At 37.1% G+C, this 22,078-nt stretch overlaps 9 non-coding genes across 9 annotated transcripts; all 9 read right to left on the minus strand.

The window, feature by feature from the left end:
* Positions 1-1,158: 1,158 nt before the first annotated feature.
* On the minus strand, positions 1,159-1,231 carry trnat-ugu (transfer RNA threonine (anticodon UGU)). Its single transcript has one exon. It is a non-coding gene; the product is annotated as a tRNA-Thr (tRNA).
* A 2,083-nt stretch (positions 1,232-3,314) lies between these two features.
* On the minus strand, positions 3,315-3,387 carry trnat-ugu (transfer RNA threonine (anticodon UGU)). The gene has a single exon. It is a non-coding gene; the product is annotated as a tRNA-Thr (tRNA).
* A 3,874-nt stretch (positions 3,388-7,261) lies between these two features.
* On the minus strand, positions 7,262-7,334 carry trnat-ugu (transfer RNA threonine (anticodon UGU)). The gene has a single exon. It is a non-coding gene; the product is annotated as a tRNA-Thr (tRNA).
* Positions 7,335-9,419: 2,085 nt separating this feature from the next.
* On the minus strand, positions 9,420-9,492 carry trnat-ugu (transfer RNA threonine (anticodon UGU)). The gene has a single exon. It is a non-coding gene; the product is annotated as a tRNA-Thr (tRNA).
* A 2,093-nt stretch (positions 9,493-11,585) lies between these two features.
* On the minus strand, positions 11,586-11,658 carry trnat-ugu (transfer RNA threonine (anticodon UGU)). Its single transcript has one exon. It is a non-coding gene; the product is annotated as a tRNA-Thr (tRNA).
* A 2,083-nt stretch (positions 11,659-13,741) lies between these two features.
* Positions 13,742-13,814, minus strand: trnat-ugu (transfer RNA threonine (anticodon UGU)). The gene has a single exon. It is a non-coding gene; the product is annotated as a tRNA-Thr (tRNA).
* A 2,084-nt stretch (positions 13,815-15,898) lies between these two features.
* trnat-ugu (transfer RNA threonine (anticodon UGU)) lies at positions 15,899-15,971 on the minus strand. The gene has a single exon. It is a non-coding gene; the product is annotated as a tRNA-Thr (tRNA).
* A 2,084-nt stretch (positions 15,972-18,055) lies between these two features.
* Positions 18,056-18,128, minus strand: trnat-ugu (transfer RNA threonine (anticodon UGU)). The gene has a single exon. It is a non-coding gene; the product is annotated as a tRNA-Thr (tRNA).
* Positions 18,129-20,212: 2,084 nt separating this feature from the next.
* Positions 20,213-20,285, minus strand: trnat-ugu (transfer RNA threonine (anticodon UGU)). Its single transcript has one exon. It is a non-coding gene; the product is annotated as a tRNA-Thr (tRNA).
* Between the last annotated feature and the right edge of the window lie 1,793 nt (positions 20,286-22,078).

The following is a 22,078-nucleotide window of genomic DNA, read 5'->3' on the forward strand; positions in this document are numbered from 1 at the left end:
TACCTTTGAAGATCTTCCTCTGTTTGCAATCCCAAGGGTCCCAGCTACGCAATGAATGTTCGTTTTGTTTGATAAAGTCCTTCTTTATATCCAAAAAAGTCAGTTGAGTTGGCGCCATTGATTTCAGTAATCCACTCCTTCAACATGCATACAAAGGAATCCAAAAGCTACCGGTAAACTTCGTCCAAACAAGTCAAACAATGTTTCTATTCAATCCTCAGGTACCCTACTATGTAAATAAACTATAATATTTCCGACGGAAAGAACGGTGTTCAATAGGAAAGTAAAATAACGAAGAGCGCGCCCTCATTCACGTGCGCCACAAAAGCCTACTTTTCCTGTTGAGCTCCCTTGGAAAAAACTACTATTACTTGTTTGTTTTTCAAGAAACAAGCCTGAAACCCTGTATAAAGACTGTTGACATCTAGTGGAATCCATAGGTACTACAATATGGGAAGAATTTTTATATATAGGTCCATAGACTTGCATTGGAAAGGCCTGTTACCGCCCACCAAAAATATTTCTGGATGGATTTTCCTCGGGTTTTTGCCTTCCATATAAATTCTGTTATACTCACAGACATTATTTTAACAGTTTAGAAACTTCAAATTGTTTTCTATCAAATTCTACCAATTATATCCATTTCCTAGCTTCTGGGCCTGAGTAACAGGCAGTTTGCTTTGGGCACATCAGTCAGGCAGAAATTCAGGATACTGCCCCCTAGCTCTAAGTTTTAATACTTTCTCAGAAGTAGACATTATTTACCATACTGAACAAAAAATATATACGCAACACGCAACAACTGAAAAGGTTTTACTGAGTTACAGTTAATATAAGGAAAAGTCCAAGTTAATGTTGTTATTCTTTCAACATGCATCACTGGTTTACATGACCTCTGCTACTCCTGTCTCTAGTTTCAGCCCTTTTTTAATCATGATGGGCGGCCAAGGACAGAATCGGCAAAGGTGGAATGGTATCGTCATTTTGTTTGGCAATGTCTCTTACAGTAGTAATACAGGGAGAATTATTTTTGCAGGGCGATATATTGTTAGTTTATTGTCACATTTTGAACTTTCTGCTGTATAGAGCGAGAGAAATGGTAACTCCCACCCTGTGCAGCGTTTCAGATGAATGTCACAGAGGGTAGAGTCAAAATCAAGGCCCCAGTGAGAATCGAACTCACGACCCCTGGTTTACAAGACCAGTGCTCTAACCCCTGAGCTATGGAGCCATTCTTCCGAAAACTAATTTAATAGTCTCCTCTCCTCCTTTACTTGTCTCCTTTCCTTCATGACCATCTATTTGTTATTTTTAGGGGTAGATCAGCTTTAATATTGCAGATAGAATGTGGGTATCTTCAATGTAATGTCTGCATTATTTCCAATCCCTCATAAAACATTTTTACAAACATTTTATTTTATTATTTTCCCATAACCCTACCACCCCTCCCTAATTTGAGAAAATTAATGGACAACAATACTTAGGCTTCTACTTCTAGCTTATACAGACTATACACATATTATGGACACAGTATATTTTACATTAGTCATATATTTGTATTTATTTTACGTCCCACCCTTCAGCTACCCTCAACCACTCCCACCAATCTCTGAAAACCATCCCATTTTATAATGGTACACTTATCATAGTTCAGTTGTATTCCAGAGAGGTTAGAGAAATTATCTAGATTGTCTATGGGATCAAAACAGTGGATTTAAAAGAAAGCATGAGTCCTCAGTGTACAATGTCACCTTGGTTTTTAAGCCTCAGATTTCTATCCCCTTGATATTATTGTTGGATCTGATTTTAATAGCTATCATTTTATTTTGATGGCCATAATAAATAGATATGTCGATAGTGGACAACCTTGTTTCACTCCTCTTGACAGTAATACCCTCTTCCGACAACATCCGGTGAAATTGGAGAGCGCCAAATTCAAATGACAAAGTCATAATATTAAACATTCATGAACATACAAGTGTCTTATATCATTTAAAAGCTTAACTTCCTGTTAATCCAACTGCATTGTCGGATTTCAAAAAGGCTTTATGGCAAAAGCATACCATGTGATTATCTGATGACAGCTCCCCACATCAAAAATATTTTTTCAACCAGCATAGGCTTCACAAAATCACAAATAGCGATTAAATAAATCACTTACCTTTGAAGATCTTCCTCTGTTTGCAATCCCAAGGGTCCCAGCTACGCAATGAATGTTCGTTTTGTTTGATAAAGTCCTTCTTTATATCCAAAAAAGTCAGTTGAGTTGGCGCCATTGATTTCAGTAATCCACTCCTTCAACATGCATACAAAGGAATCCAAAAGCTACCGGTAAACTTCGTCCAAACAAGTCAAACAATGTTTCTATTCAATCCTCATGTACCCTACTATGTAAATAAACTATAATATTTCCGACGGAAAGAACGGTGTTCAATAGGAAAGTAAAATAACGAAGAGCGCCCCTCATTCACGTGCGCCACAAAAGCCTACTTTTCCTGTTGAGCTCCCTTGGAAAAAACTACTATTACTTGTTTGTTTTTCAAGAAACAAGCCTGAAACCCTGTATAAAGACTGTTGACATCTAGTGGAATCCATAGGTACTACAATATGGGAAGAATTTTTATATGTAGGCCCATAGACTTGCATTGGAAAGGCCTGTTACCGCCCACCAAAAATATTTCTGGATGGATTTTCCTCGGGTTTTTGCCTTCCATATAAATTCTGTTATACTCACAGACATTATTTTAACAGTTTAGAAACTTCAAATAGTTTTCTATCAAATTCTACCAATTATATCCATTTCCTAGCTTCTGGGCCTGAGTAACAGGCAGTTTGCTTTGGGCACATCAGTCAGGCAGAAATTCAGGATACTGCCCCTAGCTCTAAGTTTTAATACTTTCTCAGAAGTAGACATTATTTACCATACTGAACAAAAAATATATACGCAACACGCAACAACTGAAAAGGTTTTACTGAGTTACAGTTAATATAAGGAAAAGTCCAAGTTAATGTTGTTATTCTTTCAACATGCGTCACTGGTTTACATGACCTCTGCTACTCCTGTCTCTAGTTTCAGCCCTTTTTTAATCATGATGGGCGGCCAAGGACAGAATCGGCAAAGGTGGAATGGTATCGTCATTTTGTTTGGCAATGTCTCTTACAGTAGTAATACAGGGATAATTATTTTTGCAGGGCGATATATTGTCAGTTTATTGTCACATTTTGAACTTTCTGCTGTATAGAGCGAGAGAAATGGTAACTCCCACCCTGTGCAGCGTTACAGATGAATGTCACAGAGGGTAGAGTCAAAATCAAGGCCCCAGTCAGAATCGAACTCACGACCCCTGGTTTACAAGACCAGTGCTCTAACCCCTGAGCTATGGAGCCATTCTTCGGAAAACTAATTTAATAGTCTCCTCTCCTCCTTTACTTGTCTCCTTTCCTTCATGACCATCTATTTGTTATTTTTAGGGGTAGATCAGCTTTAATATTGCAGATAGAATGTGGGTATCTTCAATGTAATGTCTGCATTATTTCCAATCCCTCATAAAACATTTTTACAAACATTTTATTTTAGTATTTTCCCATAACCCTACCACCCCTCCCTAATTTGAGAAAATTAATGGACAACAATACTTAGGCTTCTACTTCTAGCTTATACATACTATACACATATTATGGACACAGTATATTTTACATTAGTCATATATTTGTATTTATTTTACGTCCCACCCTTCAGCTACCCTCAACCACTCCCACCAATCTCTGAAAACCATCCCATTTTATAATGGTACACTTATCATAGTTCAGTTGTATTCCAGAGAGGTTAGAGAAATTATCTAGATTGTCTATGGGATCAAAACAGTGGATTTAAAAGAAAGCATGAGTCCTCAGTGTACAATGACACCTTGGTTTTTAAGCCTCAGATTTCTATCCCCTTGATATTATTGTTGGATCTGATTTTAATAGCTATCATTTTATTTCGATGGCCATAATAAATAGATATGTCGATAGTGGACAACCTTGTTTCACTCCTCTTGACAGTAATACCCTCTTCCGACAACATCCGGTGAAATTGGAGAGCGCCAAATTCAAATGACAAAGTCATAATATTAAACATTCATGAACATACAAGTGTCTTATATCATTTAAAAGCTTAACTTCCTGTTAATCCAACTGCATTGTCGGATTTCAAAAAGGCTTTATGGCAAAAGCATACCATGTGATTATCTGATGACAGCTCCCCACATCAAAAATATTTTTTCAACCAGCATAGGCTTCACAAAATCACAAATAGCGATTAAATAAATCACTTACCTTTGAAGATCTTCCTCTGTTTGCAATCCCAAGGGTCCCAGCTACGCAATGAATGTTCGTTTTGTTTGATAAAGTCCTTCTTTATATCCAAAAAAGTCAGTTGAGTTGGCGCCATTGATTTCAGTAATCCACTCCTTCAACATGCATACAAAGGAATCCAAAAGCTACCGGTAAACTTCGTCCAAACAAGTCAAACAATGTTTCTATTCAATCCTCAGGTACCCTACTATGTAAATAAACTATAATATTTCCGACGGAAAGAACGGTGTTCAATAGGAAAGTAAAATAACGAAGAGCGCGCCCTCATTCACTTGCGCCACAAAAGCCTACTTTTCCTGTTGAGCTCCCTTGGAAAAAACTACTATTACTTGTTTGTTTTTCAAGAAACAAGCCTGAAACCCTGTATAAAGACTGTTGACATCTAGTGGAATCCATAGGTACTACAATATGGGAAGAATTTTTATATGTAGGCCCATAGACTTGCATTGGAAAGGCCTGTTACCGCCCACCGAAAATATTTCTGGATGGATTTTCCTCGGGTTTTTGCCTTCCATATAAATTCTGTTATACTCACAGACATTATTTTAACAGTTTAGAAACTTCAAATTGTTTTCTATCAAATTCTACCAATTATATCCATTTCCTAGCTTCTGGGCCTGAGTAACAGGCAGTTTGCTTTGGGCACATCAGTCAGGCAGAAATTCAGGATACTGCCCCTAGCTCTAAGTTTTAATACTTTCTCAGAAGTAGACATTATTTACCATACTGAACAAAAAATATATACGCAACACGCAACAACTTAACAGTTTAGAAACTTCAAATTGTTTTCTATCAAATTCTACCAATTATATCCATTTCCTAGCTTCTGGGCCTGAGTAACAGGCAGTTTGCTTTGGGCACATCAGTCAGGCAGAAATTCAGGATACTGCCCCTAGCTCTAAGTTTTAATACTTTCTCAGAAGTAGACATTATTTACCATACTGAACAAAAAATATATACGCAACACGCAACAACTTAACCTGTTAGGGCTAGGGGGCAGCATTTGCACGTCTGGATAAAAAAAATGTACCCGATTTAATCTGGTTACTAATCCTACCCAGTAACTAGAATATGCATATACTTATTATATATGGATAGAAAACACTCTAAAGTTTCTAAAACTGTTTGAATGGTGTCTGTGAGTATAACAGAACTCATTTGGCAGGCAAAACCCTGAGACATTTTCTGACAGGAAGTGGATACCTGATGTGTTGTATTACCTTCAAACCTATCCCATTGAAAAACACAGGGGCTGAGGAATATTTTGGCACTTCCTATTGCTTCCACTAGATGTCACTAGCCTTTACAAAGTGTTTTGAGTCTTCTGGAGGGAGATCTGACCGAACAAGAGCCATGGAACGATGATGTCCCATTAGACACCTGGCGCGCGAGTTCATGTTGGGTACCCTCGTTCCAATACGTTATAAAAGATTATGCATTCGTCCACCTTGAATATTATTCATGTTCTGGTTAAAAAAGGCCCTAATGATTTATGCTATACAACGTTTGACATGTTTGAACGAACGGAAATATATTTTTTCCCCTCGTTCATGACGAGAAGTCCGGCTGGCTTAGATCATGTGCTAACAAGACGGAGATTTTTGGACAAAAAAAAGATGAGCTTTTTTGAACAAAACTACATTCGTTATGGACCTGTGATACCTGGAAGTGACATCTGATGAAGAGAATCAAAGGTAATGGATTATTTACATAGTATTTTCGATTTTAGATCTCCCCAACATGACGTCTAGTCTGTATCGCAACGGTATTTTTCTGGGCGCAGTGCTCAGATTATTGCAAAGTGTGATTTCCCAGTAAGGTTATTTTTAAATCTGGCAAGTTGATTGCGTTCAAGAGATGTAAATCTATAATTCTTTAAATGACAATATAATATTTTACCAATGTTTTCTAATTTTAATTATTTAATTTGTGACGCTGACTTGACTGCCGGTTATTGGAGGGAAACGATTTCCTCAACATCAATGCCATAGTAAAACGCTGTTTTTGGATATAAATATGAACTTGATAGAACTAAAAATGCATGCATTGTCTAACATAATGTCCTAGGAGTGTCATCTGATGGAGATTGTAAAAGGTTAGTGCATCATTTTAGCTGGTTTTATGGTTTTGGTGACCCTGTCTTTGACTTGACAAAACATTACACACAACTCTTGTAAATGTACTGTCCTAACATACTCTAAATTTATGCTTTCGCCGTAAAACCTTTTTGAAATCGTAAAACGTGGTTAGATTAAGGAGATGTTTATCTTTCAAAGGGTGTAAAATAGTTGTATGTTTGAAAAATTTGAATTTTGACATTTATTTGGATTCAAATTTGCCGCTCTTGAAATGCACCTGCTGTTGATGGAGTGCACCACGGGTGGCACGCTAGCGTCCCACCTAGCCCTAAGAGGAGCTGGGTTTGCTTTGGGCACATCAGTCAGGCAGAAATTCAGGATACTGCCCCTTAGCTCTAAGTTTTAATACTTTCTCAGAAGTAGACATTATTTACCATACTGAACAAAAAATATATACGCAACACGCAACAACTGAAAAGGTTTTACTGAGTTACAGTTAATATAAGGAAAAGTCCAAGTTAATGTTGTTATTCTTTCAACATGCATCACTGGTTTACATGACCTCTGCTACTCCTGTCTCTAGTTTCAGCCCTTTTTTAATCATGATGGGCGGCCAAGGACAGAATCGGCAAAGGTGGAATGGTATCGTCAGTTTGTTTGGCAATGTCTCTTACAGTAGTAATACAGGGAGAATTATTTTTGCAGGGCGATATATTGTCAGTTTATTGTCACATTTTGAACTTTCTGCTGTATAGAGCGAGAGAAATGGTAACTCCCACCCTGTGCAGCGTTTCAGATGAATGTCACAGAGGGTAGAGTCAAAATCAAGGCCCCAGTGAGAATCGAACTCACGACCCCTGGTTTACAAGACCAGTGCTCTAACCCCTGAGCTATGGAGCCATTCTTCAGAAAACTAATTTAATAGTCTCCTCTCCTCCTTTACTTGTCTCCTTTCCTTCATGACCATCTATTTGTTATTTTTAGGGGTAGATCAGCTTTAATATTGCAGATAGAATGTGGGTATCTTCAATGTAATGTCTGCATTATTTCCAATCCCTCATAAAACATTTTTACAAACATTTTATTTTATTATTTTCCCATAACCCTACCACCCCTCCCTAATTTGAGAAAATTAATGGACAACAATACTTAGGCTTCTACTTCTAGCTTATACATACTATACACATATTATGGACACAGTATATTTTACATTAGTCATATATTTGTATTTATTTTACGTCCCACCCTTCAGCTACCCTCAACCACTCCCACCAATCTCTGAAAACCATCCCATTTTATAATGGTACACTTATCATAGTTCAGTTGTATTCCAGAAAGGTTAGAGAAATTCTCTAGATTGTCTATGGGATCAAAACAGTGGATTTAAAAGAAAGCATGAGTCCTCAGTGTACAATGACACCTTGGTTTTTAAGCCTCAGATTTCTATCCCCTTTATATTATTGTTGGATCTGATTTTAATAGCTATCATTTTATTTTGATGGCCATAATAAATAGATATGTCGATAGTGGACAACCTTGTTTCACTCCTCTTGACAGTAATACCCTCTTCCGACAACATCCGGTGAAATTGGAGAGCGCCAAATTCAAATGACAAAGTCATAATATTAAACATTCATGAACATACAAGTGTCTTATATCATTTAAAAGCTTAACTTCCTGTTAATCCAACTGCATTGTCGGATTTCAAAAAGGCTTTATGGCAAAAGCATACCATGTGATTATCTGATGACAGCTCCCCACATCAAAAATATTTTTTAACCAGCATAGGCTTCACAAAATCACAAATAGCGATTAAATAAATCACTTACCTTTGAAGATCTTCCTCTGTTTGCAATCCCAAGGGTCCCAGCTACGCAATGAATGTTCGTTTTGTTTGATAAAGTCCTTCTTTATATCCAAAAAAGTCAGTTGAGTTGGCGCCATTGATTTCAGTAATCCACTCCTTCAACATGCATACAAAGGAATCCAAAAGCTACCGGTAAACTTCGTCCAAACAAGTCAAACAATGTTTCTATTCAATCCTCAGGTACCCTACTATGTAAATAAACTATAATATTTCAGACGGAAAGAACGGTGTTCAATAGGAAAGGAAAATAACGAAGAGCGCGCCCTCATTCACGTGCACCACAAAAGCCTACTTTTCCTGTTGAGCTCCCTTGGAAAAAACTACTATTACTTGTTTGTTTTTCAAGAAACAAGCCTGAAACCCTGTATAAAGACTGTTGACATCTAGTGGAATCCATAGGTACTACAATATGGGAAGAATTTTTATATGTAGGCCCATAGACTTGCATTGGAAAGGCCTGTTACCGCCCACCAAAAATATTTCTGGATGGATTTTCCTCGGGTTTTTGCCTTCCATATAAATTCTGTTATACTCACAGACATTATTTTAACAGTTTAGAAACTTCAAATTGTTTTCTATCAAATTCTACCAATTATATCCATTTCCTAGCTTCTGGGCCTGAGTAACAGGCAGTTTGCTTTGGGCACATCAGTCAGGCAGAAATTCAGGATACTGCCCCCTAGCTCTAAGTTTTAATACTTTCTCAGAAGTAGACATTATTTACCATACTGAACAAAAATATATACGCAACACGCAACAACTGAAAAGGTTTTACTGAGTTACAGTTAATATAAGGAAAAGTCCAAGTTAATGTTGTTATTCTTTCAACATGCATCACTGGTTTACATGACCTCTGCTACTCCTGTCTCTAGTTTCAGCCCTTTTTAATCATGATGGGCGGCCAAGGACAGAATCGGCAAAGGTGGAATGGTATCGTCAGTTTGTTTGGCAATGTCTCTTACAGTAGTAATACAGGGAGAATTATTTTTGCAGGGCGATATATTGTCAGTTTATTGTCACATTTTGAACTTTCTGCTGTATAGAGCGAGAGAAATGGTAACTCCCACCCTGTGCGGTAAAGTTTCAGATGAATGTCACAGAGGGTAGAGTCAAAATCAAGGCCCCAGTGAGAATCGAACTCACGACCCCTGGTTTACAAGACCAGTGCTCTAACCCCTGAGCTATGGAGCCATTCTTCAGAGAACTAATTTAATAGTCTCCTCTCCTCCTTTACTTGTCTCCTTTCCTTCATGACCATCTATTTGTTATTTTTAGGGGTAGATCAGCTTTAATATTGCAGATAGAATGTGGGTATCTTCAATGTAATGTCTGCATTATTTCCAATCCCTCATAAAACATTTTTACAAACATTTTATTTTATTATTTTCCCATAACCCTACCACCCCTCCCTAATTTGAGAAAATTAATGGACAACAATACTTAGGCTTCTACTTCTAGCTTATACATACTATACACATATTATGGACACAGTATATTTTACATTAGTCATATATTTGTATTTATTTTACGTCCCACCCTTCAGCTACCCTCAACCACTCCCACCAATCTCTGAAAACCATCCCATTTTATAATGGTACACTTATCATAGTTCAGTTGTATTCCAGAGAGGTTAGAGAAATTATCTAGATTGTCTATGGGATCAAAACAGTGGATTTAAAAGAAAGCATGAGTCCTCAGTGTACAATGACACCTTGGTTTTTAAGCCTCAGATTTCTATCCCCTTTATATTATTGTTGGATCTGATTTTAATAGCTATCATTTTATTTTGATGGCCATAATAAATAGATATGTCGATAGTGGACAACCTTGTTTCACTCCTCTTGACAGTAATACCCTCTTCCGACAACATCCGGTGAAATTGGAGAGCGCCAAATTCAAATGACAAAGTCATAATATTAAACATTCATGAACATACAAGTGTCTTATATCATTTAAAAGCTTATCTTCCTGTTAATCCAACTGCATTGTCGGATTTCAAAAAGGCTTTATGGCAAAAGCATACCATGTGATTATCTGATGACAGCTCCCCACATCAAAAATATTTTTTTAACCAGCATAGGCTTCACAAAATCACAAATAGCGATTAAATAAATCACTTACCTTTGAAGATCTTCCTCTGTTTGCAATCCCAAGGGTCCCAGCTACGCAATGAATGTTCGTTTTGTTTGATAAAGTCCTTCTTTATATCCAAAAAAGTCAGTTGAGTTGGCGCCATTGATTTCAGTAATCCACTCCTTCAACATGCATACAATGGAATCCAAAAGCTACCGGTAAACTTCGTCCAAACAAGTCAAACAATGTTTCTATTCAATCCTCAGGTACCCTACTATGTACATAAACTATAATATTTCAGACGGAAAGAACGGTGTTCAATAGGAAAGGAAAATAACGAAGAGCGCGCCCTCATTCACGTGCACCACAAAAGCCTACTTTTCCTGTTGAGCTCCCTTGGAAAAAACTACTATTACTTGTTTGTTTTTCAAGAAACAAGCCTGAAACCCTGTATAAAGACTGTTGACATCTAGTGGAATCCATAGGTACTACAATATGGGAAGAATTTTTATATGTAGGCCCATAGACTTGCATTGGAAAGGCCTGTTACCGCCCACCAAAAATATTTCTGGATGGATTTTCCTCGGGTTTTTGCCTTCCATATAAATTCTGTTATACTCACAGACATTATTTTAACAGTTTAGAAACTTCAAATAGTTTTCTATCAAATTCTACCAATTATATCCATTTCCTAGCTTCTGGGCCTGAGTAACAGGCAGTTTGCTTTGGGCACATCAGTCAGGCAGAAATTCAGGATACTGCCCCTAGCTCTAAGTTTTAATACTTTCTCAGAAGTAGACATTATTTACCATACTGAACAAAAAATATATACGCAACACGCAACAACTGAAAAGGTTTTACTGAGTTACAGTTAATATAAGGAAAAGTCCAAGTTAATGTTGTTATTCTTTCAACATGCATCACTGGTTTACATGACCTCTGCTACTCCTGTCTCTAGTTTCAGCCCTTTTTTAATCATGATGGGCGGCCAAGGACAGAATCGGCAAAGGTGGAATGGTATCGTCAGTTTGTTTGGCAATGTCTCTTACAGTAGTAATACAGGGAGAATTATTTTTGCAGGGCGATATATTGTCAGTTTATTGTCACATTTTGAACTTTCTGCTGTATAGAGCGAGAGAAATGGTAACTCCCACCCTGTGCAGCACTGTTAAAGTTTCAGATGAATGTCACAGAGGGTAGAGTCAAAATTAAGGCCCCAGTGAGAATCGAACTCACGACCCCTGGTTTACAAGACCAGTGCTCTAACCCCTGAGCTATGGAGCCATTCTTCAGAAAACTCATTTAATAGTCTCCTCTCCTCCTTTACTTGTCTCCTTTCCTTCATGACCATCTATTTGTTATTTTTAGGGGTAGATCAGCTTTAATATTGCAGATAGAATGTGGGTATCTTCAATGTAATGTCTGCATTATTTCCTATCCCTCATAAAACATTTTTACAAACATTTTATTTTATTATTTTCCCATAACCCTACCACCCCTCCCTAATTTGAGAAAATTAATGGACAACAATACTTAGGCTTCTACTTCTAGCTTATACATACTATACACATATTATGGACACAGTATATTTTACATTAGTCATATATTTGTATTTATTTTACGTCCCACCCTTCAGCTACCCTCAACCACTCCCACCAATCTCTGAAAACCATCCCATTTTATAATGGTACACTTATCATAGTTCAGTTGTATTCCAGAGAGGTTAGAGAAATTATCTAGATTGTCTATGGGATCAAAACAGTGGATTTAAAAGAAAGCATGAGTCCTCAGTGTACAATGACACCTTGGTTTTTAATCCTCAGATTTCTATCCCTTTGATATTATTGTTGGATCTGATTTTAATAGCTATCATTTTAATTTGATGGCCATAATAAATAGATATGTCGATAGTGGACAATTTTGTTTCACTCCTCTTGACAGTAATACCCTCTTCCGACAACATCCGGTGAAATTGGAGAGCGCCAAATTCAAATGACAAAGTCATAATATTAAACATTCATGAACATACAAGTGTCTTATATCATTTAAAAGCTTAACTTCCTGTTAATCCAACTGCATTGTCGGATTTCAAAAAGGCTTTATGGCAAAAGCATACCATGTGATTATCTGATGACAGCTCCCCACATCAAAAATATTTTTTCAACCAGCATAGGCTTCACAAAATCACAAATAGCGATTAAATAAATCACTTACCTTTGAAGATTTTCCTCTGTTTGCAATCCCAAGGGTCCCAGCTACGCAATGAATGTTCGTTTTGTTTGATAAAGTCCTTCTTTATATCCAAAAAAGTCAGTTGAGTTGGCGCCATTGATTTCAGTAATCCACTCCTTCAACATGCATACAAAGGAATCCAAAAGCTACCGGTAAACTTCGTCCAAACAAGTCAAACAATGTTTCTATTCAATCCTCAGGTACCCTACTATGTAAATAAACTATAATATTTCAGACGGAAAGAACGGTGTTCAATAGGAAAGGAAAATAACGAAGAGCGCGCCCTCATTCACGTGCGCCACAAAAGCCTACTTTTCCTGTTGAGCTCCCTTGGAAAAAACTACTATTACTTGTTTGTTTTTCAAGAAACAAGCCTGAAACCCTGTATAAAGACTGTTGACATCTAGTGGAATCCATAGGTACTACAATATGGGAAGAATTTTTATATGTAGGCCCATAGACTTGCATTGGAAAGGCCTGTTACCGCCCACCAAAAATATTTCTGGATGGATTTTCCTCGGGTTTTTGCCTTCCATATAAATTCTGTTATACTCACAGACATTATTTTAACAGTTTAGAAACTTCAAATTGTTTTCTATCAAATTCTACCAATTATATCCATTTCCTAGCTTCTGGGCCTGAGTAACAGGCAGTTTGCTTTGGGCACATCAGTCAGGCAGAAATTCAGGATACTGCCCCCTAGCTCTAAGTTTTAATACTTTCTCAGAAGTAGACATTATTTACCATACTGAACAAAAAATATATACGCAACACGCAACAACTGAAAAGGTTTTACTGAGTTACAGTTAATATAAGGAAAAGTCCAAGTTAATGTTGTTATTCTTTCAACATGCATCACTGGTTTACATGACCTCTGCTACTCCTGTCTCTAGTTTCAGCCCTTTTTAATCATGATGGGCGGCCAAGGACAGAATCGGCAAAGGTGGAATGGTATCGTCAGTTTGTTTGGCAATGTCTCTTACAGTAGTAATACAGGGAGAATTATTTTTGCAGGGCGATATATTGTCAGTTTATTGTCACATTTTGAACTTTCTGCTGTATAGAGCGAGAGAAATGGTAACTCCCACCTGTGTAAAGTTTCAGATGAATGTCACAGAGGGTAGAGTCAAAATCAAGGCCCCAGTGAGAATCGAACTCACGACCCCTGGTTTACAAGACCAGTGCTCTAACCCCTGAGCTATGGAGCCATTCTTCAGAAAACTCATTTAATAGTCTCCTCTCCTCCTTTACTTGTCTCCTTTCCTTCATGACCATCTATTTGTTATTTTTAGGGGTAGATCAGCTTTAATATTGCAGATAGAATGTGGGTATCTTCAATGTAATGTCTGCATTATTTCCAATCCCTCATAAAACATTTTTACAAACGTTTTATTTTATTATTTTCCCATAACCCTACCACCCCTCCCTAATTTGAGAAAATTAATTGACAACAATACTTAGGCTTCTACTTCTAGCTTATACATACTATACACATATTATGGACACAGTATATTTTACATTAGTCATATATTTGTATTTATTTTACGTCCCACCCTTCAGCTACCCTCAACCACTCCCACCAATCTCTGAAAACCATCCCATTTTATAATGGTACACTTATCATAGTTCAGTTGTATTCCAGAGAGGTTAGAGAAATTATCTAGATTGTCTATGGGATCAAAACAGTGGATTTAAAAGAAAGCATGAGTCCTCAGTGTACAATGACACCTTGGTTTTTAAGCCTCAGATTTCTATCCCCTTGATATTATTGTTGGATCTGATTTTAATAGCTATCATTTTATTTTGATGGCCATAATAAATAGATATGTCAATAGTGGACAACCTTGTTTCACTCCTCTTGACAGTAATACCCTCTTCCGACAACATCCGGTGAAATTGGAGAGCGCCAAATTCAAATGACAAAGTCATAATATTAAACATTCATGAACATACAAGTGTCTTATATCATTTAAAAGCTTAACTTCCTGTTAATCCAACTGCATTGTCGGATTTCAAAAAGGCTTTATGGCAAAAGCATACCATGTGATTATCTGATGACAGCTCCCCACATCAAAAATATTTTTTCAACCAGCATAGGCTTCACAAAATCACAAATAGCGATTAAATAAATCACTTACCTTTGAAGATCTTCCTCTGTTTGCAATCCCAAGGGTCCCAGCTACGCAATGAATGTTCGTTTTGTTTGATAAAGTCCTTCTTTATATCCAAAAAAGTCAGTTGAGTTGGCGCCATTGATTTCAGTAATCCACTCCTTCAACATGCATACAAAGGAATCCAAAAGCTACCGGTAAACTTCGTCCAAACAAGTCAAACAATGTTTCTATTCAATCCTCAGGTACCCTACTATGTAAATAAACTATAATATTTCAGACGGAAAGAACGGTGTTCAATAGGAAAGGAAAATAACGAAGAGCGCGCCCTCATTCACGTGCGCCACAAAAGCCTACTTTTCCTGTTGAGCTCCCTTGGAAAAAACTACTATTACTTGTTTGTTTTTCAAGAAACAAGCCTGAAACCCTGTATAAAGACTGTTGACATCTAGTGGAATCCATAGGTACTACAATATGGGAAGAATTTTTATATGTAGGCCCATAGACTTGCATTGGAAAGGCCTGTTACCGCCCACCAAAAATATTTCTGGATGGATTTTCCTCGGGTTTTTGCCTTCCATATAAATTCTGTTATACTCACAGACATTATTTTAACAGTTTAGAAACTTCAAATTGTTTTCTATCAAATTCTACCAATTATATCCATTTCCTAGCTTCTGGGCCTGAGTAACAGGCAGTTTGCTTTGGGCACATCAGTCAGGCAGAAATTCAGGATACTGCCCCTAGCTCTAAGTTTTAATACTTTCTCAGAAGTAGACATTATTTACCATACTGAACAAAAAATATATACGCAACACGCAACAACTGAAAAGGTTTTACTGAGTTACAGTTAATATAAGGAAAAGTCCAAGTTAATGTTGTTATTCTTTCAACATGCATCACTGGTTTACATGACCTCTGCTACTCCTGTCTCTAGTTTCAGCCCTTTTTTAATCATGATGGGCGGCCAAGGACAGAATCGGCAAAGGTGGAATGGTATCGTCAGTTTGTTTGGCAATGTCTCTTACAGTAGTAATACAGGGAGAATTATTTTTGCAGGGCGATATATTGTCAGTTTATTGTCACATTTTGAACTTTCTGCTGTATAGAGCGAGAGAAATGGTAACTCCCACCCTGTGCAGCGTTTCAGATGAATGTCACAGAGGGTAGAGTCAAAATCAAGGCCCCAGTGAGAATCGAACTCACGACCCCTGGTTTACAAGACCAGTGCTCTAACCCCTGAGCTATGGAGCCATTCTTCAGAAAACTAATTTAATAGTCTCCTCTCCTCCTTTACTTGTCTCCTTTCCTTCATGACCATCTATTTGTTATTTTTAGGGGTAGATCAGCTTTAATATTGCAGATAGAATGTGGGTATCTTCAATGTAATGTCTGCATTATTTCCAATCCCTCATAAAACATTTTTACAAACATTTTATTTTATTATTTTCCCATAACCCTACCACCCCTCCCTAATTTGAGAAAATTAATGGACAACAATACTTAGGCTTCTACTTCTAGCTTATACATACTATACACATATTATGGACACAGTATATTTTACATTAGTCATATATTTGTATTTATTTTACGTCCCACCCTTCAGCTACCCTCAACCACTCCCACCAATCTCTGAAAACCATCCCATTTTATAATGGTACACTTATCATAGTTCAGTTGTATTCCAGAGAGGTTAGAGAAATTATCTAGATTGTCTATGGGATCAAAACAGTGGATTTAAAAGAAAGCATGAGTCCTCAGTGTACAATGACACCTTGGTTTTTAAGCCTCAGATTTCTATCCCCTTGATATTATTGTTGGATCTGATTTTAATAGCTATCATTTTATTTTGATGGCCATAATAAATAGATATGTCGATAGTGGACAACCTTGTTTCACTCCTCTTGACAGTAATACCCTCTTCCGACAACATCCGGTGAAATTGGAGAGCGCCAAATTCAAATGACAAAGTCATAATATTAAACATTCATGAACATACAAGTGTCTTATATCATTTAAAAGCTTAACTTCCTGTTAATCCAACTGCATTGTCGGATTTCAAAAAGGCTTTATGGCAAAAGCATACCATGTGATTATCTGATGACAGCTCCCCACATCAAAAATATTTTTTCAACCAGCATAGGCTTCACAAAATCACAAATAGCGATTAAATAAATCACTTACCTTTGAAGATCTTCCTCTGTTTGCAATCCCAAGGGTCCCAGCTACGCAATGAATGTTCGTTTTGTTTGATAAAGTCCTTCTTTATATCCAAAAAAGTCAGTTGAGTTGGCGCCATTGATTTCAGTAATCCACTCCTTCAACATGCATACAAAGGAATCCAAAAGCTACCGGTAAACTTCGTCCAAACAAGTCAAACAATGTTTCTATTCAATCCTCAGGTACCCTACTATGTAAATAAACTATAATATTTCAGACGGAAAGAACGGTGTTCAATAGGAAAGGAAAATAACGAAGAGCGCGCCCTCATTCACGTGCACCACAAAAGCCTACTTTTCCTGTTGAGCTCCCTTGGAAAAAACTACTATTACTTGTTTGTTTTTCAAGAAACAAGCCTGAAACCCTGTATAAAGACTGTTGACATCTAGTGGAATCCATAGGTACTACAATATGGGAAGAATTTTTATATGTAGGCCCATAGACTTGCATTGGAAAGGCCTGTTACCGCCCACCAAAAATATTTCTGGATGGATTTTCCTCGGGTTTTTGCCTTCCATATAAATTCTGTTATACTCACAGACATTATTTTAACAGTTTAGAAACTTCAAATTGTTTTCTATCAAATTCTACCAATTATATCCATTTCCTAGCTTCTGGGCCTGAGTAACAGGCAGTTTGCTTTGGGCACATCAGTCAGGCAGAAATTCAGGATACTGCCCCCTAGCTCTAAGTTTTAATACTTTCTCAGAAGTAGACATTATTTACCATACTGAACAAAAAATATATACGCAACACGCAACAACTGAAAAGGTTTTACTGAGTTACAGTTAATATAAGGAAAAGTCCAAGTTAATGTTGTTATTCTTTCAACATGCATCACTGGTTTACATGACCTCTGCTACTCCTGTCTCTAGTTTCAGCCCTTTTTAATCATGATGGGCGGCCAAGGACAGAATCGGCAAAGGTGGAATGGTATCGTCAGTTTGTTTGGCAATGTCTCTTACAGTAGTAATACAGGGAGAATAATTTTTGCAGGGCGATATATTGTCAGTTTATTGTCACATTTTGAACTTTCTGCTGTATAGAGCGAGAGAAATGGTAACTCCCACCCTGTGCAGCGTTTCAGATGAATGTCACAGAGGGTAGAGTCAAAATTAAGGCCCCAGTGAGAATCGAACTCACGACCCCTGGTTTACAAGACCAGTGCTCTAACCCCTGAGCTATGGAGCCATTCTTCAGAAAACTAATTTAATAGTCTCCTCTCCTCCTTTACTTGTCTCCTTTCCTTCATGACCATCTATTTGTTATTTTTAGGGGTAGATCAGCTTTAATATTGCAGATAGAATGTGGGTATCTTCAATGTAATGTCTGCATTATTTCCAATCCCTCATAAAACATTTTTACAAACATTTTATTTTATTATTTTCCCATAACCCTACCACCCCTCCCTAATTTGAGAAAATTAATGGACAACAATACTTAGGCTTCTACTTCTAGCTTATACATACTATACACATATTATGGACACAGTATATTTTACATTAGTCATATATTTGTATTTATTTTACGTCCCACCCTTCAGCTACCCTCAACCACTCCCACCAATCTCTGAAAACCATCCCATTTTATAATGGTACACTTATCATAGTTCAGTTGTATTCCAGAGAGGTTAGAGAAATTATCTAGATTGTCTATGGGATCAAAACAGTGGATTTAAAAGAAAGCATGAGTCCTCAGTGTACAATGACACCTTGGTTTTTAAGCCTCAGATTTCTATCCCCTTGATATTATTGTTGGATCTGATTTTAATAGCTATCATTTTATTTTGATGGCCATAATAAATAGATATGTCGATAGTGGACAACCTTGTTTCACTCCTCTTGACAGTAATACCCTCTTCCGACAACATCCGGTGAAATTGGAGAGCGCCAAATTCAAATGACAAAGTCATAATATTAAACATTCATGAACATACAAGTGTCTTATATCATTTAAAAGCTTAACTTCCTGTTAATCCAACTGCATTGTCGGATTTCAAAAAGGCTTTATGGCAAAAGCATACCATGTGATTATCTGATGACAGCTCCCCACATCAAAAATATTTTTTCAACCAGCATAGGCTTCACAAAATCACAAATAGCGATTAAATAAATCACTTACCTTTGAAGATCTTCCTCTGTTTGCAATCCCAAGGGTCCCAGCTACGCAATGAATGTTCGTTTTGTTTGATAAAGTCCTTCTTTATATCCAAAAAAGTCAGTTGAGTTGGCGCCATTGATTTCAGTAATCCACTCCTTCAACATGCATACAAAGGAATCCAAAAGCTACCGGTAAACTTCGTCCAAACAAGTCAAACAATGTTTCTATTCAATCCTCAGGTACCCTACTATGTAAATAAACTATAATATTTCAGACGGAAAGAACGGTGTTCAATAGGAAAGGAAAATAACGAAGAGCGCGCCCTCATTCACGTGCGCCACAAAAGCCTACTTTTCCTGTTGAGCTCCCTTGGAAAAAACTACTATTACTTGTTTGTTTTTCAAGAAACAAGCCTGAAACCCTGTATAAAGACTGTTGACATCTAGTGGAATCCATAGGTACTACAATATGGGAAGAATTTTTATATGTAGGCCCATAGACTTGCATTGGAAAGGCCTGTTACCGCCCACCAAAAATATTTCTGGATGGATTTTCCTCGGGTTTTTGCCTTCCATATAAATTCTGTTATACTCACAGACATTATTTTAACAGTTTAGAAACTTCAAATTGTTTTCTATCAAATTCTACCAATTATATCCATTTCCTAGCTTCTGGGCCTGAGTAACAGGCAGTTTGCTTTGGGCACATCAGTCAGGCAGAAATTCAGGATACTGCCCCCTAGCTCTAAGTTTTAATACTTTCTCAGAAGTAGACATTATTTACCATACTGAACAAAAAATATATACGCAACACGCAACAACTGAAAAGGTTTTACTGAGTTACAGTTAATATAAGGAAAAGTCCAAGTTAATGTTGTTATTCTTTCAACATGCATCACTGGTTTACATGACCTCTGCTACTCCTGTCTCTAGTTTCAGCCCTTTTTTAATCATGATGGGCGGCCAAGGACAGAATCGGCAAAGGTGGAATGGTATCGTCAGTTTGTTTGGCAATGTCTCTTACAGTAGTAATACAGGGAGAATTATTTTTGCAGGGCGATATATTGTCAGTTTATTGTCACATTTTGAACTTTCTGCTGTATAGAGCGAGAGAAATGGTAACTCCCACCTGTGTAAAGTTTCAGATGAATGTCACAGAGGGTAGAGTCAAAATCAAGGCCCCAGTGAGAATCGAACTCACGACCCCTGGTTTACAAGACCAGTGCTCTAACCCCTGAGCTATGGAGCCATTCTTCAGAAAACTCATTTAATAGTCTCCTCTCCTCCTTTACTTGTCTCCTTTCCTTCATGACCATCTATTTGTTATTTTTAGGGGTAGATCAGCTTTAATATTGCAGATAGAATGTGGGTATCTTCAATGTAATGTCTGCATTATTTCCAATCCCTCATAAAACATTTTTACAAACATTTTATTTTATTATTTTCCCATAACCCTACCACCCCTCCCTAATTTGAGAAAATTAATGGACAACAATACTTAGGCTTCTACTTCTAGCTTATACATACTATACACATATTATGGACACAGTATATTTTACATTAGTCATATATTTGTATTTATTTTACGTCCCACCCTTCAGCTACCCTCAACCACTCCCACCAATCTCTGAAAACCATCCCATTTTATAATGGTACACTTATCATAGTTCAGTTGTATTCCAGAGAGGTTAGAGAAATTATCTAGATTGTCTATGGGATCAAAACAGTGGATTTAAAAGAAAGCATGAGTCCTCAGTGTACAATGACACCTTGGTTTTTAAGCCTCAGATTTCTATCCCCTTGATATTATTGTTGGATCTGATTTTAATAGCTATCATTTTATTTTGATGGCCATAATAAATAGATATGTCGATAGTGGACAACCTTGTTTCACTCCTCTTGACAGTAATACCCTCTTCCGACAACATCCGGTGAAATTGGAGAGCGCCAAATTCAAATGACAAAGTCATAATATTAAACATTCATGAACATACAAGTGTCTTATATCATTTAAAAGCTTAACTTCCTGTTAATCCAACTGCATTGTCGGATTTCAAAAAGGCTTTATGGCAAAAGCATACCATGTGATTATCTGATGACAGCTCCCCACATCAAAAATATTTTTTCAACCAGCATAGGCTTCACAAAATCACAAATAGCGATTAAATAAATCACTTACCTTTGAAGATCTTCCTCTGTTTGCAATCCCAAGGGTCCCAGCTACGCAATGAATGTTCGTTTTGTTTGATAAAGTCCTTCTTTATATCCAAAAAAGTCAGTTGAGTTGGCGCCATTGATTTCAGTAATCCACTCCTTCAACATGCATACAAAGGAATCCAAAAGCTACCGGTAAACTTCGTCCAAACAAGTCAAACAATGTTTCTATTCAATCCTCAGGTACCCTACTATGTAAATAAACTATAATATTTCAGACGGAAAGAACGGTGTTCAATAGGAAAGGAAAATAACGAAGAGCGCGCCCTCATTCACGTGCACCACAAAAGCCTACTTTTCCTGTTGAGCTCCCTTGGAAAAAACTACTATTACTTGTTTGTTTTTCAAGAAACAAGCCTGAAACCCTGTATAAAGACTGTTGACATCTAGTGGAATCCATAGGTACTACAATATGGGAAGAATTTTTATATGTAGGCCCATAGACTTGCATTGGAAAGGCCTGTTACCGCCCACCAAAAATATTTCTGGATGGATTTTCCTCGGGTTTTTGCCTTCCATATAAATTCTGTTATACTCACAGACATTATTTTAACAGTTTAGAAACTTCAAATTGTTTTCTATCAAATTCTACCAATTATATCCATTTCCTAGCTTCTGGGCCTGAGTAACAGGCAGTTTGCTTTGGGCACATCAGTCAGGCAGAAATTCAGGATACTGCCCCCTAGCTCTAAGTTTTAATACTTTCTCAGAAGTAGACATTATTTACCATACTGAACAAAAAATATATACGCAACACGCAACAACTGAAAAGGTTTTACTGAGTTACAGTTAATATAAGGAAAAGTCCAAGTTAATGTTGTTATTCTT

Source organism: Salmo salar, chromosome ssa02 (assembly GCF_905237065.1).
Source record: "Salmo salar chromosome ssa02, Ssal_v3.1, whole genome shotgun sequence".
NCBI classification, from domain to species: domain Eukaryota; kingdom Metazoa; phylum Chordata; class Actinopteri; order Salmoniformes; family Salmonidae; genus Salmo; species Salmo salar.